This window comes from Rana temporaria, chromosome 9 (assembly GCF_905171775.1).
Source record: "Rana temporaria chromosome 9, aRanTem1.1, whole genome shotgun sequence".
NCBI lineage: Eukaryota > Metazoa > Chordata > Amphibia > Anura > Ranidae > Rana > Rana temporaria.
The window spans coordinates 144,993,766-145,003,571 of NC_053497.1; the positions used below are offsets into that span (position 1 = coordinate 144,993,766).

The 9,806-nt window shown below is 47.4% G+C and overlaps 1 long non-coding RNA gene across 1 annotated transcript in view; it reads right to left on the reverse strand.

Annotated features, from left to right (window-relative positions):
* LOC120914193 overlaps window positions 1-9,578 on the reverse strand; it is a 65,479-nt gene extending 55,901 nt beyond the window's left edge. Inside the window, exons 1-2 of the long non-coding RNA XR_005743633.1 lie at window positions 9,222-9,578; window positions 1,540-1,632 (exon numbers count right to left, since the gene is read on the reverse strand). This is a non-coding gene — a long non-coding RNA (uncharacterized LOC120914193). The remainder of the gene's footprint in view (window positions 1-1,539; window positions 1,633-9,221) is intronic.
* Between the last annotated feature and the right edge of the window lie 228 nt (window positions 9,579-9,806).

The following is a 9,806-nucleotide window of genomic DNA, read 5'->3' on the forward strand; positions in this document are numbered from 1 at the left end:
TGCCTCATATAGCAGGGGTAACTATACGCTGGAAAAAGCCGAACGCAAACGACGTAAAAAAAAAGCGCCGGGTGGTCATTCGTTCGTTTCTGAATCGGCGTAAAAACCTAATTAGCATATTCCTCGCGTAAAACAAACAAAAGCGCCACCTAGCGGCCAGCCTGAAATTGCAGCCTAAGATCCGACGGTGTAAGACACTTACACCTGGCGGATCTTAGGGATATCTATGCGTAACTGATTCTCTGAATCAGGCGCATAGATACGACCGGCCGGACTCAGAGATACGACGGCATATAAGGAGATACGCCGTCGTATCTCTTTCTGAATCCGGCCCACTGTCTTGCCTAGATATTTAGGAGTACACTTACACCGTGCACCTACCTGAACAAGCCCAACAAAAGTCTTGTGTTTTTGACTTGTCACAGGTCAGGTTAAAGGTTGTTGTATACCTATTGCAGTCACCTTTGTTTTTGTTTTTTATGCTTTGTGTGTGCTAGAACTCTCAAGCCTTGTACACACGATCGGATTTTCCGACGGAATTGTGTGATGACAGGCTGTTGTCGGACAATCCCTCCATTTGTACGCTCCATCGGACAATTGTTGTCAGATTTTCCACTGACAAATGTTGGATAGCATGCTTTAAAACAGGGGTCCTCAAACTACGGCCCTCCAGTTGTTCAGGAACTACAATTCCCATCATGCCTAGTCATGTCTGTGAATGTCAGAGTTTTACAATGCCTCATGGGATGTGTAGTTCTGAAACAGCTGGAGGGCCTTAGTTTGAAGATCCCTGCTTTAAAATTGTCTGACAAAAATTGTGTGTTGTTGGATTTTCCGATCCTGTGTACACAAGTCCGTCAGACGAAAGTCCAAAATACAAACACGCATGCTCGGAAGCAATGCTCACCAAACACGACCTTAGCATAAGGTGCCCAAAGGGTGGCGCTAAAGAGCTGAAAAAACACGTAGTTCCGTGTTTGTTGGCCAACAATTGTGTGCCGTTTGTATGCAAGACAAGTTCACGGCCAACGCCCTTCAGACAAAAGTCCTACGCTTTGTCTGCGGAAAATCCGATCGTGTGTATGAGGCTTAAGGCTGCTCTGTGTTGGCAGCATACTGGACAGGCGGACCACTATCCCTAAAGGGAAAAGCTGTAATGGTAACCTAACACCAGACCCCCTCCATGTGAAGGCGCTGACCATCCAGAATCCATCTGGTCTGTCCTGGAAGTGCAGGACAGAGTAGAGAGATTAGCGACCAGTGGAGCAGCTGTGGAAGCCCTAAAACCTGAGGATTACTGGTGGTAGGTACATTGGGGAATACCGACATTGGAGGTGATTCTGTTTTTCTTTTTTATGACATGTTGGTGTTATATCTTTCACTTGGATGTTAAAAGTTGCACTAGTTAATACAGATGGATAAAACAAAAACTGTGTATGTCTTCATTTCAGGATGCAACGCAACAAAATGTGATTATTTTAAAGGGGGTGATTATATTCTATACCCACTGTATATTGGACCAAATGGCTGGACACATACTTGCCACGAGAAGCTCCTGTTTAGCTGTGAATCACCTTCTGTCTATATAAATCTTGCCCGAGGCAGCTGTCACTGTGGCACTCATGGGACAACCTGCAATGCATGAGTTATGTCTTATTAGTGACGACTGGGTAAGGATGGTGACTTCATGGTGTCTTGTGGTTTTAGCATCATCTCCCAATAATGTACAGTAAGCTGTGCGTCAGTCATTCTAAATCAACAGACTGTAAAAAGGTAAGTTCGTATTTCAAAAAATAAATAAAAAATTCACATTTCTTTGCAGGATAAAAAAAAAACTGCACTTTTTTTTCTTACCAGTCTGCAAAGTATTGCACCTGAAAATGGGTGTAACATGCAACTAAAGGCGAACTTATCCCTTAAAGGGTAAGTTCACCTTTTCCCTTAGAAGCCTGGCTAAAAAACTCCTAGTTAGAAACCCTCACATCCTGACTTGTTGCTGGGACATGATTGATAAGCTTTGGATGCTCACCCCCAGCATTGCAGAATTGAAAACCAATGATTTTCAGTCAGGCTTCAAGAGGTATAAGTGCCCGATCCACAAAGCACTTACCTAGAAATTTTCTGCGGTGTAACTTAAATCCGGCCGGCGCAAGGCGTTCCTAATTTAATGGGGCGAGTCCCATTTAAATTAGGCGTGCTCCCGCGCCGGACGTACTGCGCATGCTCCCGACGTCATTTTCCCGACGTGCTTTGCGCGGTTTTACGTTGCGCCGGGTTTTGAGAATCGCGACGGGCGTAAAAAAATAAATACGAGTTGCCGCGGAAAAAAAAAAAAAGTTAAAAAAAAAAAGACAGCGAAGCGGGATAGAAGGGTCTACTTTTACAAGGCCTAAACAGTTTAGGCCTTGTAAAAGCAGCCCTAATATTGCGACGGCAAACTAATACTTACGGAGAAAAAACGAAGCGTAAAAGCTTCGTGGATCTCCGTAAGTGCTAATTTGCATAACCAAAGCGGCATTCCGACGAGAAATGCCCCCAGCGGCGGCTGCGGTACTGCATCCTAAGAAGGGTGGATGGCTCGCCTACCCTCCTCAGTTATCTAAGCACAGCGCGTTTCGGGCTCTGGTATTGCCACGAGTGGAGAACCACCCTAGGCGGTTCCAGGGGCAACTCTACCCAGGGTCCACGCCGGAGGCCTCCAACAACCGCCCCAAGCGCATCCTCCAGGCCCAGGTCCCCGCATTTCACAATAAGAATCACAGCGCTGACGCTATCACTCAGGGCGCACACACGTGGGTTGTGAGCCCTGCCGTGCGTAGCCATCTCAGCATTTCGGGGGCATCAACCATCAACCATGTCAACAGCAACAACTGTAAAAGTGCTTAACCATATAGAAAATAATAATAATATTAATGATAATAAAAATAATAATAAAAATAAAAGAGAGAGAGAGAGAAAGAGAAAGGGGATGTGGGGGAGCTGGAGGATGATGAATGGGAGGATGCATTAGGCCCCGTACAGACGACCGAACATGTCTGCTGAAACTCTTCCGCGGACCAGTTTCAGCAGACATGTTCGGTCGTCTGTACAGCCGAGCGGACAGGATTCCAGTGTACATTTGCCCGCCGGGCCTTTTTCGAGCGGGCAAATATTTCTAAACATGTTTAGAAACATGCCCGCTGGAATCCTGTCCGTCGGACATGTTCGGTTGTCTGTACAGACCTACCGTACATGTCCAAGCGGCCGCCATCCCTCGCATGCGTCGAATGCCTTCGACGCATGCGTGGAAGCATTGAACTGCCAGGGCCGCGCACGTCACCGCGTCATCGTTGCGGCGACGGCGCGGCCTCGTATCGAGTACGCACGGATTTCTGTATGATGGTGTGTACAGCCATCATACAGAAATCTCCGGGCAGACATGTACGCTAAAAACGGTCCGGCGGACTGTTTTCATCGTACATGTTTGCTCGTCTGTACGAGGCCTTAGACACCTGCAAAAAGGTCTCATCTAAGCTATCGGACCGTCTTACACAGCTTTACATCTTGCATATATCATATCTGACCCCTCTTCGCTTGGCCAAATACAAACTTGACCAAAACTCATTGTGCCCCAGATGTGATAGTCCATCCAGCACCTTTTTCACCTTCTCTGGTCATGCCCAGCAATACAGGATTACTGGTCCCACATAGTGAAATTCATTCATGATGAGATGGGGTCTCCACTGACGTTGTGCCCCAAACAATGTTTACCGGGGGTGTTCCCAGATCCAGATTCTGATAAATTCCACAAAATATTTCTCCAAGAATCACTATTTATAGCTAGATTACTTATAGTGAGAAAGTGGCTTCAGGTCACACCACCGTCACTCCAGGAGTGGATATCCGCAGTCAACATTGTCTTACCATATAAAAAAGAGATCTATGTTCATAGATGTTGCCCAGCTAAATATGGCAAAATTTGGGACATGGAAATGCAGCCACCTGTACTGAGATACCCGATTGATCCCCTTGCCGTTGTCTTCTTCCTCTTGTGTGTGTTATTTTCTTAGATTTTTACACTATGTTGTGTCCAAGAACCTCCCTGGCTGTAGACCCAACGACTGGACCTCTTATGTTCCTGCTATTACTCATTAAGCTTATGTATTACAGCATTGAATGTAATAGATTTGTTAAACATGACTTGGATCCTCTTGGTCTAATTGCATTTCCTGTTATTGTGATGCTTATGTCTGCATTTTGTATGCCTTTACTCTTCCAAATAAAACACCACGTTATTTGTAAAAAAATATTGCCTTTTCCCATTCTGTTAATGATATTGATATCTCTGCCTCCTCTTCCCATTTTCTCATATATGTTAGTTCATTAATAGGTCCCGAAGGGAGTAATAATTTATATATTTTAGAAAGGTTTTTACTCGTTCTATTAGTAGATTTTCGAACTCCGTTAATGGTCTATTTAATAGTGATAGATGTATTTTAGATTCAATATACGTTTTTAATTGGTGGTATTGTATCCATGTATCTTTATATTCCAATCCCATATCTTGTAGTTTTCCCTTTACAAGAATTTGCGCCATTCTCATGGTTTCTAATCTATTCCATTTAAAAAATGGCCACCTGTGCCACCTATCAGTGCCAATCAATGCCACCTGTCAGTGCTAGTGCCTATCTGTACCACCTGTCAGTGCCCATCTGTGCTACCTGTCAGTGCCAAGTAGTGCCCATTAGTGCCACCTGTCAGTGCCAGCACCCCCTGTCAGTGCCAATCAGTGCTGCCTATCAGGGCTGCCTATCAGTGCCAATCAGTACTGCCAATTAGTGCCAATCAGTACCTATCAGTGCCCATCAGTGCTGCCAACCAGTTCCGCCTATCAGTGCTGCCAACCAATTCCACCTATTAGTGGCCATCAGTGCTGCCAATCAGTGGCCATCAGTTCTGCCAATTAGTGCCACCTATCAGTGCCAATTAGTGCCCATCAGTGCTGCCAACCAGTTCCACCCATCAGTGCCCATCGGTGCTGCCAACCAGTTCCGCCTATTAGTTGCCATCAGTGCCCATGAGTGCTGCCTATCAGTGCTGCCAATCAGCTCCCATCTGTGCTGCGAATCAGTGATGTCAATCAGTGCCCTGAGTACAGGGTTTGGGTGTTGAACTTCACAGACAGACACATTGTCCATTGGGGGCTGGCCTGGTGGGGCACAACTGAAATTCGTTGATGTTTAATAATGCCACATGCCGATCTTTAGTATAATAGGTAATCACCACACTACTATTTACAATAAACTATTGGAGGTAAATTTAAAAAAGTGTCAGTAAAAGGCTTGCTGCTAAGCACTGATATGTGTTCCCACACCACAAAAGTGTAGCGCTAACTTACTAATCAATAACTTAACAAATAATGGTGGAACCCTCTAAGGTATGGAAATCTCAATAAACGTCAATATTACCACAATACCGGTCTCTGTGATATGTAACGTCACATATAATACACATCAAACTAAAAAAAAAAGACATAAAAAAATGAAAATTAGCAGGAATGGTGGAATATAGATATAGATATTTGCCATACAGATTAACTTCAAGTGCAACAACTTTTTAGATGGGAGCTTGCCACCATTATAGCACTTTGGAATTTGTTTTTTTTTGGATTGTTACACTCAATTTTATATGTTTTAGTTACTATTATAATGTGAATTTTTGCACTTGAAGTTAATTTTCCACCACCATGTCGTTATGGAACAGGAGGGGGCCATCCTTAAACTGTTCCCACAAAGTTGGGAGCATGAAATTGTCCAAAATGTCGGCGCCTTAAGAGTTCCCTTCAGTGGAACTAAGAGGCCAAGGCCAACACCTGAAAAACAACCCCACATCATAATCCCACCTCCACCAAATGATTTGGACTAGTGCACAAAGCAAGGTCCCTAAAGACATGGCTGAGCGAGTTTGGGGTGAAGGAACTTGACTGGCCTTCACATTAAAGTGGAGACTGTGAGCCAGGCATTCTCATCCAACATCAGCGCCTGACCTCACAAATGCACTTCTGGAAGAATGGTCAAACATTCCCATAGACACACTCCTAAACCTTGTGGACATGCTTCCCAGAAGAGTTGAAGCTGCAAAGGGTGGGCCAACTCAATATTGAACCCTAGAGACTAAGACTGGGATGTCATTAAAGTTCATGGGCTGGATTCAGATACATTGGCGTATCTGTCTGCCCGGCGTAACGTATCTGAGATATGTTACGCCGCTCTAACTTTGGGCGCAAGTTTTTTATTCATAAAGAACTTTCGCCCTTAGTTACGGCGGCGTAACGTATCTGTTGCGGCGTAAGGCCGCGTAATTCAAATGTGGAAGGGGGGGCGTGTTTTATGTTAATGTGTGTAGACCTGACGTGATTGACGGTTTTTACGAACGGTGCATGCGCCATCCGTGTACATATCCCAGTGTGCATTGCTCTAAATGACGTCGCAAGGACGTCATTGGTTTCGACGTGAACGTAAATTATGTCCAGCCGTATTCGCGAACTACTTACGCAAGCGACGTAAAATATCAAAACTCGGCGCGGGAACGACGGCCATACTTAACATTAGCTACCCCTCATATAGCAGGGGTAACTATACGCCGGAAAAAGCCGAACGAAAACGACGTAAAAAAGAAGCGCTGGGCGGTCGTTCGTTTCTGAATCATTTGCCTATTCCTTGCGTAAAAATACGGAAGCGCCACCTAGCGGCCAGCCTGGAATTGCAGCCTAAGATACGATGGTGTAAGACACTTACACCTGTCGGATCTTAGGAATATCTATGTGTAACTGATTCTCTGAATCAGTCGCATAGACACGACCGTCGGAACTCAGACATACGACGGCGTATCAGGAGATACGCCGTCGTATCTCTTTCTGAATCCGGCCCCAAGTGTATAGGCAGGCGTCCCAATACTTCTGGTAATTTAGTTTAAATATATATATATATATATATATATATATATATATATATATATATATATATATATATATATATATATATATATATATGTGTAGCGCCTGTGTACTTTATAGTACCGGTGCTATTTAAATTTAGAGGTAGATCAGAGTGTAGTTAACAATCTGGATCAGAGTTTAAGTGCAAAACAGGGTCTCTGCTTCAGCTTGGCTGTGCTGTGGGCTATTCTGTTGTGCTGGGGTGTTCTTCCAACCCCGGTGCTGCAGGTGGCAGCAGTGGAGTCGAGGTTTGGGTACTTTTTCCCAGCAGCCAATCAGGAGGATCTGGCCTCGCTGTGCATGCTGGGGAGGGGTATTTATGAGGCAGACGCCATTGGTTCTGGGTCTTCTTCTTGGAGTGTGGCACCCACCTTCAGGGTGACCACATCATGGCGCCCCGATGTTATGGCCTACCTGGCCGTGGCGTGCGTGCCACGCGGTGTTCCTGGTTCCGGAACCATGTTGACCCGGAGCATCTAAACAGCGATGGGGACCCCGTGAGTGACTGGGTTCCCACCTTTGAGGATCCCAAGCTGTACAGCTGTTCGGTGTGGAGTGCCTCTGAGGAACGCCATTGAGAGGCTGGCGGTCCAAAAGGGCCTCGACAAGTCACCGGGGATCAAGGTAGCCGGACACTGAAGGATTGATCACCTGTCAGTCGGTACGTGAGCGACAAGTTGAAGGAGATCCAGGCGTACTTCACCTAAGGAGGATTACCTCCGTAACTACAAATCAGAGGGGGCCTGTGGCAGGGGTGTCTCTCTGAGATTCAACAAGGAGGGTCTGTGGCAGAGACTTTTCCTACAATTGTTAGAGTGATACTCCGGCTGCCAGGTCAGTGAGAGAGGCCTGTCCGGGTACACTAAGCCCACTCAGGCAGGAGTGGTGCAAAGAAAGTGTTACGCTTGGGAGCAGGACTGTTTCCCTATTATTACGCCTAAATCTGCTGTTCTTCTTTCTTCTTCAACTTTACTTTCCTCACCACAAGTTTATTGTTTTTACCCGGCTGGCTAATAAAGAGCACAGCAAAGTGCACCTGTCTGGACATTCCTTTACTTCTACCAAATGCAATACGCATCATTCACCCCTAGGAATTCGGGGGAGCCATGAGGTAAATGTGCCACCCAAAACAACCAGCAGCTCCTCCGGGGGTAGTGCTACAGATATATACGCATGTGTGTTTGAGGTGCACACCCTAATGCAATAGGCTGCGCACGCCTATGAGAGGGGCCCAGAAGGTGGCAGCTGAGGGACTATTTTTTCATTTTCGGGCGGAGGTACACCATCCTGTGCCCAGCTGCATGCTCTAGAACAGTGGTTCTCAACCGTTCTAGTGCCGTGACCCCTTTATACATTTTCCAAAGTTTTGGGGACCCCTAACAGCAAAATTATTTTCGTAGCGTGGGTTGTCAGCACCCAAGGCAGGCCCAAGTAATTTGCGCCCCTAACCCATGGACATTTAGCGCTCCCTGAGTCCCTTTCACTTGTACAGTATTAAAACCCCTTATGGTACATTTTAGGCTGTACCACTCTTTCTCTTTGTTCTCCTTTCTTTCCCTTGTATCTCTCTATATCCTAATTTCCTGGTGGGGAGTTGGGATCAGTGGCAGTGCTGGCGGGGAGTTGGGATCAGTGGCAGTGCTGGCGGGGAGTTGGGATCAGTGGCAGTGCTGGCGGGGAGTTGGGATCAGTGGCAGTGCTGGCGGGGAGTTGGGATCAGTGGCAGTGCTGGCGGGGAGTTGGGATCAGTGGCAGTGCTGGCGGGGAGTTGGGATCAGTGGCAGTGCTGGCGGGGAGTTGGGATCAGTGGCAGTGCTGGCGGGGAGTTGGGATCAGTGGCAGTGCTGGCGGGGAGTTGGGATCAGTGGCAGTGCTGGCGGGGAGTTGGGATCAGTGGCAGTGCTGGCGGGGAGTTGGGATCAGTGGCAGTGCTGGCGGGGAGTTGGGATCAGTGGCAGTGCTGGCGGGGAGTTGGGATCAGTGGCAGTGCTGGCGGGGAGTTGGGATCAGTGGCAGTGCTGGTGGGGAGTTGGGATCAGTGGCAGTGCTGGCGGGGAGTTGGGATCAGTGGCAGTGCTGGCGGGGAGTTGGGATCAGTGGCAGTGCTGGCGGGGAGTTGGGAATCGGTGGCAGTGCTGGCGGGGAGTTCTGACCAGCCAACTTAGGTGCTCTTGATCAAGCTCTGATCTGAGAACTGTAGTGGGGACTTTTAATGGCAACTATATTCACAGGTAGTGTTACTCACTGTGTTTCTGGCTCAGTCGCAAAAAGGCTAGAAGAGCGGTGCGGGCTTTAGGAACAGCCCAGGATTCGGTGACCCCTGGCAAATCGCCATTCGACCCTCAGGTTGAGAACCACTGTTCTAGCAGTTCCTGGCTGCAGCTCCAAGCCCCTCCCTCAATTTAGGTCCATAGCTATGGTTATCTGTGTGCTGTCCTGGAGGAAGAGAAGAGGAGCCCTCCGTACACATGGAGAAAGTGTCAGCCGGTGCTGCAGCCGAGTCCTGTCTCAGCCTATGGCTGTCTCCTATCACAGGATCTGTTCCCCTCACACAGATCCTCAGTGTCTGAGAGCAGCAGGCAGATGTCTGGGGGAGGGGGGCTGATGTCATCCTAGCCTGCAGGAGCCCGGGAGGAGGGAAAGCCGCCATGCTGTTGAGAATAGATGAGGTTAGTAAACTTATTAGGGAGGGAGGATTGTGTAGAAACTGAGCTGGGTGATTGTAATGATTGTGCTAGGGGACAAACTGCTGCCCAACCCCCCCCCCCCCCTCATGTAATGTGCTCTCTTGTTCCCACTATGTCATGTGCTGTGCCCACTATGTCATGTG